The following is a 15,327-nucleotide window of genomic DNA, read 5'->3' as shown; positions in this document are numbered from 1 at the left end:
GACGGTTGGCAAAACAAAAGTCACAAGAATCCACAGAAAGGGGACCGAAACTGAGGTGAGATGGTCAGGGAGGACTTCCGAGGGAAGCGATGTTTAAGGTAAGACCCGGAGAACCAAGTACCCCGCGGTGGCTCTCCAAGGGCTCTGACCCTTTCCTTCCAGCCAGTATCATCAAGATAAATATTAGAGCCAAAAAGAAAGCACATTTTTCTTTTCCAAAGAAATGCTGAATCTACACTTGGATTACAAAGATTAGGTAATGTTCTAGGTATTTCCTTGAGACCTAGACCTTGCTCTCCACTTGGGGAAGGTTAGGATAAGGGCAATAGCAATGACCACGGGGTGTGGGATTGCTGTGGGAAGTCAGATTGATGAGCTGAAAGAGATTAACTGAAACATCCATTCCTTCATCTAACAAACAATATGCAAAATATAGTGACAGAAGCTGTACGGGTTTAAATCTAGTGGGGAGGAAAGGTTATCACAAAATTATCAATTCAAATAGAAAATACACTGAATTATGGCTGATTGCTTTGGCCACCTGACGCAAAGAGCCAATTCATTGGAAAAGACCCTGATGCTGGGAAAGATTGAGGGCAGGAGGAGAAGGGGGTAACAAAGGATGAGATGGTTGGATGCAATCACTAACAAAATGGACATGAGTTTGAGCTCTGGAAGATAGTGAAGGACAGGGAAGCCTGGCATGCTGCAGTCCATGGGGCTGCAAAGAGTCAGACTTGACATGACTGAGTGATTGAACAACAACAATAAAAATACTGATTAGAGGAGCAAGCAGTATGCTTTCTAAGCACATTCCGACTTGGGGATGGAGTGGTGCTTCTGTAAAGTTGGGATTTGAGATGGGCAAAGAAGAATGAAAAGGAAAAGGTATTCGAGGAGGGGTGGAATGTGGACTTGGGGCCTCTGGAAGAAGGCATTCCAGTCTGAAGTATAGTGAGCAAAAAGGTAGAAGATATACTTGGAAATTGCTGGTAAGTTGAGTTTAGATGGGGTGAAGCATACAGTTTTTAGGAAAAAACCTTAAAAGCTGATAGAGTATAGAAGCAGGAGGTCTTCAAAGAAGCATTAAAGGGGGACCTGATGGGAAACCATGAAGGTGTTTATCCAATGAAGATGCTATGCCATACATGCATTTGAGGAGGACATGCTAAATCACTTCAGTCATGTCTGACTCTGTGGCCCCATGGGCTGTAGCGTTCCAGACTTTGTCAATGGGATTCTCCAGGCAAGAATACTGGAGTGGGTTTCCATTTCCTTCTCCAGGGGATCTTCCCGACCCGGGGATCGAACCCATATCTCTTATGTCTCCTGCATTGGCAGGTGAGTTCTTTGCCACTAGTGCCACCTAGGAAGCCAACCCTGGCCAAATTACAAAAAAAAAGATTAAGAATTAAGATGTAGTTCACGATCCTTTCTCTACAATTCCAAAATCCAAGGTCCCTGAAAAGAAAATATTTCTTAAGTTTAACTAAAGATTTTTATAACTTTGCAGCAAACTCATTTGGTGACAAAACTTATTTGAGCAGATGTGAGGCTATTTATGGTCACTAATAATCCATCTTAGCATGAACATGCATGTGCTGCACTGCAGAAACTGATGGCTCGATTACATGGTGCCTCAGGCCTCGCTAGCGGTGTCAGACAACATGTGGTGGATGGAAAATAATAACTGTCTAGTGCCTAAAAACTTGAAATTCTGAAACGCGTTTGACTCTGAGGGTTTCAAGAAGGGACTGTGAGCTTGTTCCCAAGTTGATGACAAAGATGCTTTGAACAGAATTAAAGATTGCAGGAAGAGTAGTAAGTTGTGAAGTTAAGGCAATGCATTGAGTTTTGAACAGTACAACTTGTTAATATAGGCTAGATTGGAAGATGTCTTGTTTAAGTACATGGTAATCTGAATTACATATTATAATTAATACAGTTTACAGTAATTAGAAATAAACTTCCCTTTATGACTGCAATTTTATATATTAATCTGGACTAGCCTGATCATTTGTTACCCAGTGTCTTTTAACGAATTGCTTTAATGAATAAATAACCACATGGTCAGCATACATGTTTTGCAAGTAAATGCAAACACGGACCTGAAAAAAATTTTGATCTTTTAGGAAATTTAAAAAAAAATCCAGAGATTTTGTTTAGAGCGTTAATAAGATTACAAAGCAGTACATAATAATTTGCTTAACAACCTACCCCCTTTAAGAAAGGAAATCATGCTAAAGCAAGCTTTAATTCAACCCATCTGATTTGCATGAAATTTGCATTTGAAATACAAATTATGGATTATTTAATAAAAGACTAATAATATTTTAATTATCCAGGAATCTTCCCTCAAAGATAATACAGTATCACAATAACGTACAATACAATAATATGTTGCATGATGGACAGGGAGGCCTGGTGTGCTGCGGTTCATGGGGTCGCAAGGAGTCGGACACGACTGAGCAACTGAACTGACTGACTGATACTTCTACAGGGCTTCCCTTGTGGCTCGGATGGTAAAGCATCTGGCTACAATGCAGGAGACCCAGGTTCGATCCCTGGGTTGGGAAGATTCTCTGGAGAAGGAAATGGCAACCCACTCCAGTACTCTTGCCTGGAAAATCCCATGGACGGAGGAGCCCGGTAGGCTACAGTCCATGGGGTCGCAAAGAGTTGGACACAACTGAGTGACTTCACTTCCTATACTTCTATAAAACCAAGTGTGCTTTTCACTTGAGGTTGCCAGGTCAACAGCTTACCTCATATTGAATATACCCTATCCACTTTCTGGAAGGAAATAGTCTATATTTGGGAGAGGAGGCACAGTAGGATTAGGAAAGAGCAGTGCCAGGCAAATAGGGGGTTCATTTGCTGATGGTACACTGAAAGGAAAATCAGCATTTGTCCTATAAGAAAAACTCAACTTTTTGCATTTTTCATTCTGGGAGAAAAGCAGAAAGAAGTGTCCTATTATTCCCTAGAGACTCTATTTAGTGTCTGGCTTAGTGGGTATTTGCTAAACTTCCTTTGTATGATATTATATTGGCTTGACTCTAAAATTCCTTGGGCATGCTTCCTGGATGGCAGCGTCTTTTCTTCTTTCTGCAGACGGGGCAGATGGCTGGAAGCCCACCTATAAAAGAGCTGGCGAGCGTCCCATGGGGCTCAGTTATAATGAGTGGACAGTCATCCTCATATTTCCCAATCCAGCTCTGAAGTTCACCCTCCTGCATAGGTAAATTTGAGCCCACAACCAACACCTGATAGCCTCCTGGGATAATGGAACTCTTCAAAACTGACCTTAGCAACCAAAGATCATGGAGTACTTGGAAGAGTTCACCAGGGAGAACTGTTACTTGGAGCAACACCACCCTAGGTACATTCCTCTACTATTTAACTAGTCCTGTTCTCTAATATCCCCCTTTAGTCCACATCCTAAATTTTAGTGTGTTCCCAGTCTGTTCAACTACTCAAAACTAAAATAGTCTGTGTCTTGAAACATCCTTTAAATTTGCAAGTTTCCATATGGACCTCAAGTACTGGATGCAACTTAGGACATTTGAATGCCCTACACAGAATATTAATCAAGGAATTGGGAAAGGAATATGTCAAGCCTGTATATTGTCACCTTGGTTATTTAACTCATATCCAATGACTACAATGGGAGAAGCAATATTTACATTTGATGCTATTTGTTGCACATGGGGTAAATGCAAATGGCTATAAGTACCAGGCAGATAACACAAATAAGCGAGCAGGTTTAAGGCAAGAGGAAGTGGGGAGACTTGGCTGAATAGGAGTCGAGCTGGGACTAAAAGGAAATGAGAAGGACTCGATTGATTTTGCCTCCGGGGAAGGTCTACACAGTGCTGCTATATCTTTACATGCTTCAGGAGAAGTGAGAAATCTCAGGTGTTGTTTGTGTGCTTTTGGTGTGTGTGTGTAATGAATGCTTCATATTTTAAACATTTGCTACCAATTCAAAGGCCATGCCAAAGAATGTTCATACTACCGTACAACTGTGCTCATCTCACACACTAGCAAGGTAATGCTCAAAATCCTTCAAACTAGGTTTCAACAGTATGGGAACCAAGAACTTCCAGACATACAAGCTGGATTTAGAAAAAGCATAGGAACCAGAGATCAAATTGCTAACATCCATTGAATCATAGAAAAAGCAAAGAAATGCCAGAAAAACACCTACTTCTGCTTCACTGACTATGCAAAAGCCTTTGACTGTGTGGATCACAATAAACTGTGGAAAATTCTTAAGGACATGGGAATACTAGACCACTTTACCTGCCTCCTGAGAAATCTGTGTGCAGGTCAAGAAGCCACAGTTAGAGCTGAGCATGGGACAGCAGACTGGTTCAAAATTGAGAAAGGAATATGTCAAGGCTGTATATTGTCACCTTGATTATTTTAACATATCCAGAGTACATCATGGGAAATGCTGGGCTGGATGAATCACAAGTTGGAATCAAGGTTGCTAGGAAAAATATCAACAATGTCAGATATGCAGATGATACCAGTCTAATGGCAGAAAGCAAAGAGGAACTAAAGAGCCTCTTGATGATAGTGAAAGAGGAGAGTGAAAAAGCTGGCCTAAAACTCAACATTCAAAAAATGAAGATCATGGCATTTGGTCCCATCACTTCATGGCAAATAGATGGAGAAACAATGGAAACAGTGATAGACATCATTTTCTTGGGCTCCAAAATTACTGCAGATGGTGATTGCAGCCCCAAAATTAGTAGGTGATTGCTCCTTGGAAAAAAAGCTATGACAAAACTAGACAGCATATTGAAAAGCAGAGCTACCACTTGGCTGACAAAGGTCTGTATAGTCAAAGCTATGGTTTTTCCAGTAGTCATGTATGGATGTGAGAGTTGGGCCATACATAGAGAAGGCTGAGTGCTGAAGAATTAAATGCTTTTGAACTGAGGTGTTGGAGAAGACTCTTGAGAGTCCCTTGGACTGGAAAGATTTCAAACCAGTCAATTCTTAAGGAAATCAACCCTGAATATTCCTTGGAAGGACTAATGCTGAAGCTGAAGCTCCAATACTTTGGCCACCTGATGCTAAGAGTCAACTCAGTGGAAAAGATTGAGGGCAGGAGGAGAAGAGGGCAACAGAGGATGAGATGGTTGTATGCCATCACTGACTCAATGGAGATGAATTTGAGTGAACTCTGGGAGATAGTGGAGGGCAGAGGAGCTTGGCATGCTGCAGCCCATGGGGTCACAAAGAGTCAGACACACTTAGTGATTGGAAAACAACAACAATAATCAATTCAAATTTACTTTAAAACACTTTATAGTCCAAACAAAAATACATTTGAAGGGTGATTTGCACCACCATTGGAGAAGGAATGGCAACCCACTCCAGTGTTCTTGCCTGGAGAATCCCAGGGATGGGGGAGCCTAGTGGGCTGCCGTCTATGGGATCGCACAGAGTCGGACACGACTGAAGTGACTTAGCAGCAGCAGAACCAGCTAAAGGTCTTTGATCTATGCTTCTGAATGTTGACTTAGAAACATGGCCAGTGTGTGAGGGCTTTGCTTCAGAAAGGAAGTGATTTGGTTACTCTCTTGCAGGAACTTTATAACCTTTGTTGTATGAAGAAAGGGCTACAGGTGCTCACTTTATCAACTACATGCTGCAGTCCAGATCACTGGTTCTTAAACTGTAAAATCTTCAGAATGTGACTGTTATCCAGGACTTGGAGAATGAAGAAAACAAGGTATAGTTCCTTTCAGGAAACGAAGTGCTGCACGCTATCGTGACGGATCCAGCTGGGAGGAGCTCTATGATTTAAGCCCTCAGGAAAGAGGCCACTGTAATCTCTGTGATAGCTATGGTTTCTTTGGGAATCTCAGAATGGAATTCCCTGACTTCTGTGAAATTAAGTCTAAACTTTATAATGATATGACTGTAGAAATCATAATATGAACTTTCTAGTTTTCATTTCCTGGCTATGTTGGTGATGACGTTATTCCATGAAGTGCTATACATTTTAAATACTAAGTTGTAACATACTATGATGCTTATTATATCTCCTTTAAAAAGTCATATTTATATGCAGCTGTAACTGACTTGAAATAAGTACACTGATAATATTCAAAGTCTTTTTTTAACCTCAAATTTCCTTTTATACCTTCAAGTTTCAAATGTTTAGATGATAATAAGCCAGTCAAAAATGTTACAAATAAAGATTAACTTGTCTTTGAAAGGTACTGAAAATGAGAGCTCAAAATAAGCTGTAGCTGCAATTTCTAATGGGGTCAATTTTCTTTTTATTTAGAAGTACTTAATCTGCCATGTATCAAAGGAATTTGCCACATGTAACAGGAGCAAGTTTTTTTTTTCTCCCTATGGGAGGGATTGGGGGCAGGAGAAGAAGGGAACGACAGAGGATGAGATGGTTGGATGGCATCACTGACTCAATGGACGTGAGTCTGAGTGAATTCCAGGAGTTGGTGATGGACAGCGAGGCCTGGTGTGCTGTGATTCATGGGGTCGCAAGGAGTTGGACACGACTGAGCAACTGAACTGAACTGAACTGAATGATTACAGGAATTAATTTAAAGTGTAATATTGTCTTTTAATTTAGTAAACATTAAATGAAATGTTTGCCTTATTTGTGGGCTTCCCTGGTGGCTTAGATGGTAAAGAACCTGACTGCAATGTAGGAGACCCAGGTTTGGTCTCTGGGTCAGGAAGATCCGCTGGAGAAGGAAATGGCAACCCACTCCAGTATTCTCGCCTGGAGAATTCCCTGGACAGAGGAGCTTGGTGGGCTATACAGTCCACGGTTCACAAAGGGTCAGACACAACTGAGCAACTAACACTTTCATGCCTTGCCTTATTTACTGGTAAATTACAATAAAAAAGAATGAATGGTGAATAACTGTATTCTGTGTATGAAATGAGGGTATTATACATAAGTAAAATGAAGGACAAATATTTCTCTGTTGTCTTTAAAGATAAGAGTTAATAGCTCAGTTTCCAAAATGAAAACATATTTCATAGGGCTTATTTTTAACTCAATGCATTTCCAATTCCAGTGCCCATAAAGAACAAAGTTTACATTTCAAAAACCAAATGGTATCTGGTATACTCAGATAAGTAACCAGTGTTACCACCTCATCAGCTGCAACTTTTATGATTACCATATGTGGCTAAAAAATTACAGATATATGCCTGTCATATCATTATTGAAACTGAATTACTTTTTTACACATAAGGCACTGTCAGCTTTTCTCCTTGAGTGATGTGGAATATTAACAATTACAGTCACAAAGTAAAAAAGAATAATTTACCATTTTCCAGCTCTGGGATGAAGCTTCATAACACTACCAACAGATGAGATGAAGCTTCATAAACATTTACCCATTTGTACAATTGTCCATGCTTCTTGACTTGTAAAATGTTTGGGAAAAGTATTAAATATTGGGAAAAATGGTGTGAAACAGGCATTGCTAGAGTCAACTTCTGTACAAGGGATCATCAACCAATTTGTGAATTATTAGGCTCTTCATTTCCCTTCTGGGCTTCCCTGATGGCTCAGATGGTGAAGAATCTGCCTGCAATGCAGAAGACCTGGGTTCCATCTCTGGGTTGGGAAGATCTTTAGCAGAAGGGAATGGCTATCCACTCCAGTATTCTTGCCTGGAAAATTCCATGGACAGAGGATCCTGGTGGGTTATAGTCTATGGAGTCACAAAGAGTCGGACACAACTGAACGACTAACACTTTTTTCACTTCCCTTCCACTCTCCCAATCTTTGTTGGATTTCCTTTGTAATGACTGTCTTACTAGATGGAAGGGAGGGAAAAAAAAGGAAGTGAAAGTCAAACTAAGGATTAATAGAGAAGAGTGGCAGTGAATGTCAGGAGCACTAAGGCCCCACAGGATCTGGGGGAAAATAATAAGGGTAAAAAGAGCATTTGCCATTAGAACTGGAACCAGAAGAAGAATACAAGAACAGGCTTTTTTTCTGGGCTTTTGGTCAACCAAGAGTAAATTGTTAATAATTAAATCAACAGCATCACTTTCCTATTTAGTTTCGAATTCTCTGTCAAACAGAAAAAATGCAGATATTTGGATTAATAATAATAAATACCGGTAGTATAAAATGCTATGAGAAGTGAAGAAACTATAAATAAAAACTTTGGGAATCTAAATGACAAAATTACTTTTAAAATACTGAGCATTTGCAAAAAAAAAAAAAATTACCAAACCATTCAGATTATTTTTCAGGGAAGTATAGAAAGTAAGAGAAGTAACAAGAGAAAACAAGGAAGATGGTAAATCCTGCAAAATATGGACAGACTGGTAGAATTTCATTGACTTAAGACTAGAATAGATTATTATAAGGATTGTTGGTAAAAATCTGGAAAAGAAGTTCAGTTTAAAAATATGACCTTTTTTGCCTTTTTGGGAAAAGGTTATTAGATGGATGTACATGTATAACTGGATTACAGAAGGAGTTATGTTATATTATTCTCATATATTAATTGAGAAATATGAACTGAGAGCAAGTCAACAAGGGGATTTATAACTGGTTGAACACTTTACCTTGGTAGCAAAGCTTAACATCCCACAGTTCTTGTTTTCAGTCTTAACTCCATTCAATAGTTATATCATGGATTAGGTTAGTCTTCTTAAAATTTAGATCTAGGAATAATTTCTCTCTCTGTGTATCTGTTTCTATAGGCTTCCCTGGTGGCTCAGATGGTAAAGAATCTGCCTGCAATACAGGAGACGCAAGAGATGCAGGTTCTATATCTGGGTCGGGAAGATCCCTGGAAAAGAGAATGGCTCCAGTATTCTTGCCTGGAGAATTCCATGGACAGAGGAGCCTGTTGGGCTACAGTCTGTGGGGTCATAAAGAGTTGCACACAACTGAGAGACTAACACTCTCATTTTTGGGGTCTTCCCTGGTGGCTCAGATGGTAAAGAATCTGCCTGCAATGCAGGAGACCTGGGTTCAGTCCCTAGGCTGGGAAGATCCCCTGGAGAAGGGAATATCTCAAATCTCCAGGAAATGGAACCACAGAGATATGTAATATTTGCTGGATGGCAGAGTCAGACTTTAAGAGACGATCTCAGCAGGATGGAATATACAACAATGTGGGGATAAAAGTAAAGAATTGTTTGGGTCCAATAAACAAGCCATATTGATACACAGTGAAGGAATTAAGGGCTAGGTGGGCTGCCATCTATGGGGTCGCACAGAGTCAGACACGAATGAAGCGACTTAGCAGCAGCAGCAGCAGCCAGTGAAAAAAAAATACAGACTTTAGAATTTAAGTTGATAATAAATGTATGTATTCATCAATACATGATATGATTGCCAATGTGTTTTAAAGCTAACCTAATTCCAGGCATATTAATACAAACAGAGGTATAAGCGAGTAGGTTCTACCCAGCTTAGGCCAGGCTACATCGGAATTAATGTGTTTACTTTTGGAGTATTACCCTTTAAGGGCAGACAGAAGCACATATAGAGAACAACCAGGAGAGAAAGATACAAAGGTGTCACATGAGGAATGGATGAAGGAGCTGGGATGTTGGAGAAGAAGGTGATCTGGGAAGTGAGAGCTATTTTGAATAGGCTCAGAACTGCCTGGGGCACATCACACGGAGTAGTCAGGCTGATGCTGTGCTCTTCTTGTTGAGAAGCACATCTGAACCAACGGGGCTTTAGGGGTCATTGCAACCCTGAACTTCACTCGGTGTTTCTATAAAATCCCTGACAGGTTGTCATGTGGAAGAGGAATTAGTTTAGAAGGCAGGACGAAAACTAAATGATAGGAAGCAGTGAACAGCCGATGCTAATCCAAAAGAAGGAACAATAAATATTTGTTGAATGAATGAATGATTAAGTTACATTGTAATATTTAGAACTGTCTAGAATTAGAACAGTATGCTTCTCAAGAGAGCGAGCTCCTTGCCACTAAAGGTGTTTGAACAAAACTCAGGCATGATGAGCTTAGGATATCCTATGTGAATTTTTAGTCAGTTGACTGGCTGTGAAATGAGTTTATTTTGCAGTTATAAAAGAAAAGTTAATAGAGCAGCAAGTGAATTTCTCTTACTCATATTATCTGCCCTCTCACCACCCTTTTAGAATAGGACAATCAAGATTTACCTGGAAATCCTTTCAGACATTGCCAAAATACTTTTAAATTCTAATAAAAAGTCAGTTTTTAGTTTCTATACTATCCAGCAGTTAAACATACTATAAGAAAAAATGTTTCAAATGCATGCAACTCTTTTTCATAAAGGGAAATATGATCTACATTATAGGATCCTCTTCATGCTATCTTTTTAAAATCATTTTAACCACACCCTCAGATTCTATATCTGTTACACTCAGAGAAATCAGGTTTCAATTTATTTTTACATCAAGGAGAATATAGAGAAAAGAGGGTCAAATAATAATCACTCAAATTAGTTCTGTTCCTTAGGATTTGTCAGTATAGCTACAAAGAGCAATTCCAAACAATTTATTAACTTATTTTTTTATTGGTGCTCCATAAAGGCAATTTATTCAGAAATGTTTATAAGGGGAGATGATTCCATTAATATAACTAAACAACCAGAACAACAAAAACCCAGAAGAAATATACAGTGCCTGATAGTATGGATGTCTCTAGAAGTATACTGACTAATATAAAGGAAATTATTTGGGTCCAATAAAAACATATGGAACTAAACTTATGATTTTAAATATCTGTGAACTTTAGCTACAATATACTATTATCTTAAGTAATAAACCAACACACTATATATATACTGCTAAGAAAAACCTAGAGGAAATTCTGTAATTAGGGGCTGCATTTTTCCATCAAAGGAATGACTTCGAAGAGTAAGCCTTCAATGTCTGTACTGTTTCTAATTTTAAACATATATAATTAAAGGACTAAAGTATATCTTTCAATATTATTGCATGTCATTTAATTACTATTCTATATATAAAGGGGTAGCTTAATAAAAATTCTGTTATTTACAATTTATATTTCAACAAAATTTTGAAAGATAGCATAAATTATATTTCCATCTTGGTATAAAACTATCACCTTGAACTATTCCTAATTTAGACCTTTGAACAGACTTGGTATATTAATTAAAAATTCTTTAATACCATAGGTTGACAATTACCACTGTAAGAAGAATTCTATGTAATTTAAAAACAAATTACATGTAAATTAAATCAAAGGCAATAATGTATCCTTATATAAGAGAAATGATTTGTCATCGGATGTTTTGTTACCTGTGTCTATTTTGATGGGATTGAAACTGTCTCTTATGTCTCCTGCAGGTTCAATCCCTGGGTCAGGAAGATCCCCTAGAGGAGGGTAAGGCAACCCACTCTGTATCCTGCCTGGCGAATCCTCATGGACAGAGGAGCTAGGCAGGCTGCAGTCCATCGGGTCACAAAGAGTTGGACATGACTGAAGCGACTTAGCACACATGCATGTCATTGTAATATCAGAAGCAAAATCATCTTCATCTCTAATTTGAGTATTACAAACTCCGGTATGTAAATAACTGAAGTGGGCAAGATACACGCCCTATCTAAAGCAGAGAGATTCCATCCAGCTTCAGCCAACTGATATTATAAAAGAATATGTACCCAGTGGTATCAGATTCTCTAATTATCCCAGAGGAGTTTTAAAATAAGATTTTGTGTGAAACTGCCCAACATTAAAATATTAACAAGTAATTTGGGTAAGCCAAAAACAATGTATCTACTATTGGAATCTAGTACTGTGATTCATGGGGTCGCAAACAGTCGGAACTGAACTGAACTGAACACAGTTTGTAGCTTCTGTCTCATGAGAATTATTGGTTCAAAACAAAGCATAGGGGGAAGATGGTATAAAACAGTATAGCACATTTCAAAAATAAGGAAAAATAAAGAGCTTGCACTTCTCTCCACCACTACAACCAAAAATGTTACTCTCCACCCTAAAAAGAAATCTCATATAAGCTGTGACAACTTCTCAAACTACAACCCTATTGGCACGTGCCATTTCATTTGACACATTCTGAAAATCTTGAGTTATTATAAAAGTTACTTGATAAAATTCTAGGTAGATACCATAACTCAAACTCTGCATTCTTCTCTGACACATTTTATTACAACTATAGGGATCCCAAGTGGAAGTAATACCAAAAGAGTAGGATAGAGTTACAGCATTAATGTTCAACATTGTACTGGTGACATAGAAAGCTTTTTCTATGTCGATTTTGTTTGACTTTTCTGCCTCAAAGTGTAAAATGAAAGATGAAGTTGTAAATCTCTACATTAATTTTCTGAACAGATCCAAAATGTCCAAATATTCCCTTCTTCCTGTTATTCCTCAAAGTTCACTTCCTTTTACAATATTATTGATTAATTATGAATGACTACAAAACAAAAGGTTGTAAGGCTGAAAGTAACTTTGTACTGAGCAAAAAAGGCAACAAAAATGGCTTTATAAAGTTGTATTCTAGAATTTCTGAAAATTCTTTAGAAACTTTGCTTTGTCAAAGTAGAAGTAATTTATGTTCATCTATACCAAAAAAATAAAGTGGTATAGTAAGGGATAAAGGTTTTAATTTAAACATAGTAGTTATCTACTTGGTGGATAAAAAATAACAATATGAAGGTAAAATATTTCTTATTATTGTTTTCATTATCAAAATTATTGCAATTGTCATATAGACTATAAATTTCTAAAATAAGACATAATATCAAAGAAATGTAAATAATTAATAACAATGGTTAATTTGTAGCTAGGGGCTTTTTGCCATATGCTGTGTCATGCTGCACTTAGTCACTAAGTTGTGTCCAACTCTTTCTGATCCCATGGACTGTAGCTTGCCAGTCTCCTCTGTCTGTGGGATTTCCCTGGCAGGAATACAGGGGTGGGTAGCAATTTCCTTCTCCAGGGGATCTTCCCAACCCAGGGATGGAGCCCGGGTCTCCTGCATTGCAGGCAGATTCTTTACCACCTGAGCCACCAGGGAAGTCTATGATGTATCATCTGTCATGCTCATCATCAGTCATGCTGATTAAGACAAAATAGCTTCCGATTTTCAAAACATCTGATAAAACTATACTAATGATTTACAATTTTTCCAATGTTTACCTTCTCAAAGAACAGTTCTTCAGAATAAAAATAAATTAAAAGTAAGGAAGAGCCAAGACTGAAAAATTATAAGGTGCTTCCATAACTTATGTTAAATGCAAGGAACACGTTGGAGTCCATTCTAGAAAATTCTGATGTCCTCAACCATTAAGAAATATAAAGAAATAAGGTAGCTATGAAACAGCCTGAAGAACTAAGGACAGAGGTTAATAATGTACAGAAGATGGTGATCAAAACCAGCCCCAAGAAAAAGAAATGCAAAAAGGCAAAATGGTTGTCTGAGGAGGCCTTACAAATAGCTGAGAAAAAGAAGAGAAATGAAAGGCAAAGGAGAAAAGGAAAGATATACCCATCTGAATGCAGAGTTCCAAAGAATAGCAAAGAGACACAAGAAAGCCTTCCTAAGTGATCAATGCAAGAAATAGAGGAAAACAATAGAATGGGAAAGACTAGTGATCTCTTCAAAAAAATTAGAGATACCAAAGGAACATTTGACATGAAGATGGGCACAACAAAGGACAGAATCAGTATGGACCTAACAGAAGCAGAAGATATTAAGAAGAGGTGGCAAGAATACACTGAAGAACTATACAGAAAAGATCATAATGACCCAGATAACCATGATGGTGTGGTCACTCTCCTAGAGACAGACATCCTGGAATGTGAAGTCAAGTGGGCCTTGGGAAGCATCACTACCAACAATGCTAGCGGAGGTGATGAAATTTTAGCTGAGCTATTTCAAATCCTAAAAGATGATGCTGTGAAAGTGCTGCACTCAATATGCCAGCAAATTTGGAAAACTCAGCAGTGACCACAGGACTGGAAAAGGTCAGTTTTCATTCCAATCTCAAAGAAAGGCAATGCCAAAGAATGTTCACACCACCACACAATTGCACTCATCTCTCACACGAACAAAATAATGCCCCAAATTCTCCAAGCCAGGCTTCAACAGTACGTGAATTGAAAACTTCCAGATGTTTGAGCTGGATTCAGAAAAGGCAGAGGAACCAAAGATCAAATTGCCAACATCTGTTGGATCATATAAAAAGGAAGAGAATTCCAGAAAAACATCTACTTCTGCTTCATTAACTATGCTAAAGTCTTTGTGTGGATCACAACAAACTGTAGAAAATTCTTAAAGAGATGGGAATACCAGGCCACCTTACCTGCCTCCTGAGAAACCTCTCTGCAGGCCAAGAAGCAACAGTTAGAACTGGACATGGAACACAACGGACTGGTTCCAAATTAGGAAAGGACTACGTCAAGGCTGTATATTGTCACCCTGCTTATTTAACTTACATGCTGAGTACATCATGTGAAATGCCAGGCTGAATGAAGCACAAGCTGGAATCAAGATTGCTGGGAGAAATATCAATAACCTCAGATATGCAAATAACACCACTCTTATGGCAGAAAGCGAAGAAGAACTGAAGAATCTCTTGATGAAGGTGCAAGAGGAGAGTGAAAAAGCTGACTTAAAACTCAGCATTCAAAAAATGAAGATCATAGCATCTGGTCCCATCCCTTCATGGTAAATAGATGGGGAAACAATGGAAACAGTGACAGACTATTTTCTTGGGCTCCAAAATCACTGCAGATGGTGATTGCAGCCATAGTTTGCTCCTTGGAAGAAAAGTTATGACCAACCTAGACAGCATATTAAAGAGCAGAGACATTACTTTGCTAACAAAGGTCTGTATAGTCAAAGCTATGGTTTTTCCAGTAGTCACGTAAGGATGTGAGTTGAACCGTAAAGAATGCTGAACGCTGAAGAATTGATGCTTTTGAATTGAGGTGTTGGAAAAGACTCTTGAGAGTCTCTCGAACTGCAATGAGATCCAATCAGTCAATCCTAAAGGAAATCAATCCTAAATATTCATTGGGAGGACTAATGATGAAGCTGAAGTTCCAATACTTTAGCCACCTGATGTGAAGAGCCAACTCATTAGAATAGACCCTGATGCTGGGGAAGATTGAAGGCAAGAGGAGAAGGGGACGACAGAGGACAAGATGGTTGGATGGGGTCACTGACTCAATGGACATGAGTTTGAGCAAACTCCAGGCGATGGTCAAGGACAGGGAAGCCCAGCATGCTGCAGTCTATGGGGTTGCAAAGAGTCGGATATGTTTGAGCTACTGAACAGCTACAACAAAAAAACAGCAACTGAATTCTGAA

General features: G+C 38.7%; 1 protein-coding gene across 1 annotated transcript in view; it reads right to left on the bottom strand.

Annotated features, from left to right (window-relative positions):
- Positions 1-15,327, bottom strand: part of COL25A1 (collagen type XXV alpha 1 chain) — a 504,028-nt gene that overhangs the window by 141,193 nt on the left and 347,508 nt on the right. The window lies entirely within an intron of this gene.

The sequence above is a fragment of the Budorcas taxicolor genome, chromosome 6, assembly GCF_023091745.1.
Source record: "Budorcas taxicolor isolate Tak-1 chromosome 6, Takin1.1, whole genome shotgun sequence".
Taxonomy (NCBI): Eukaryota; Metazoa; Chordata; class Mammalia; order Artiodactyla; family Bovidae; genus Budorcas; species Budorcas taxicolor.
Note: the sequence above shows the minus strand (reverse complement) of the source record. Positions and strands in the feature narration are given on the sequence as shown.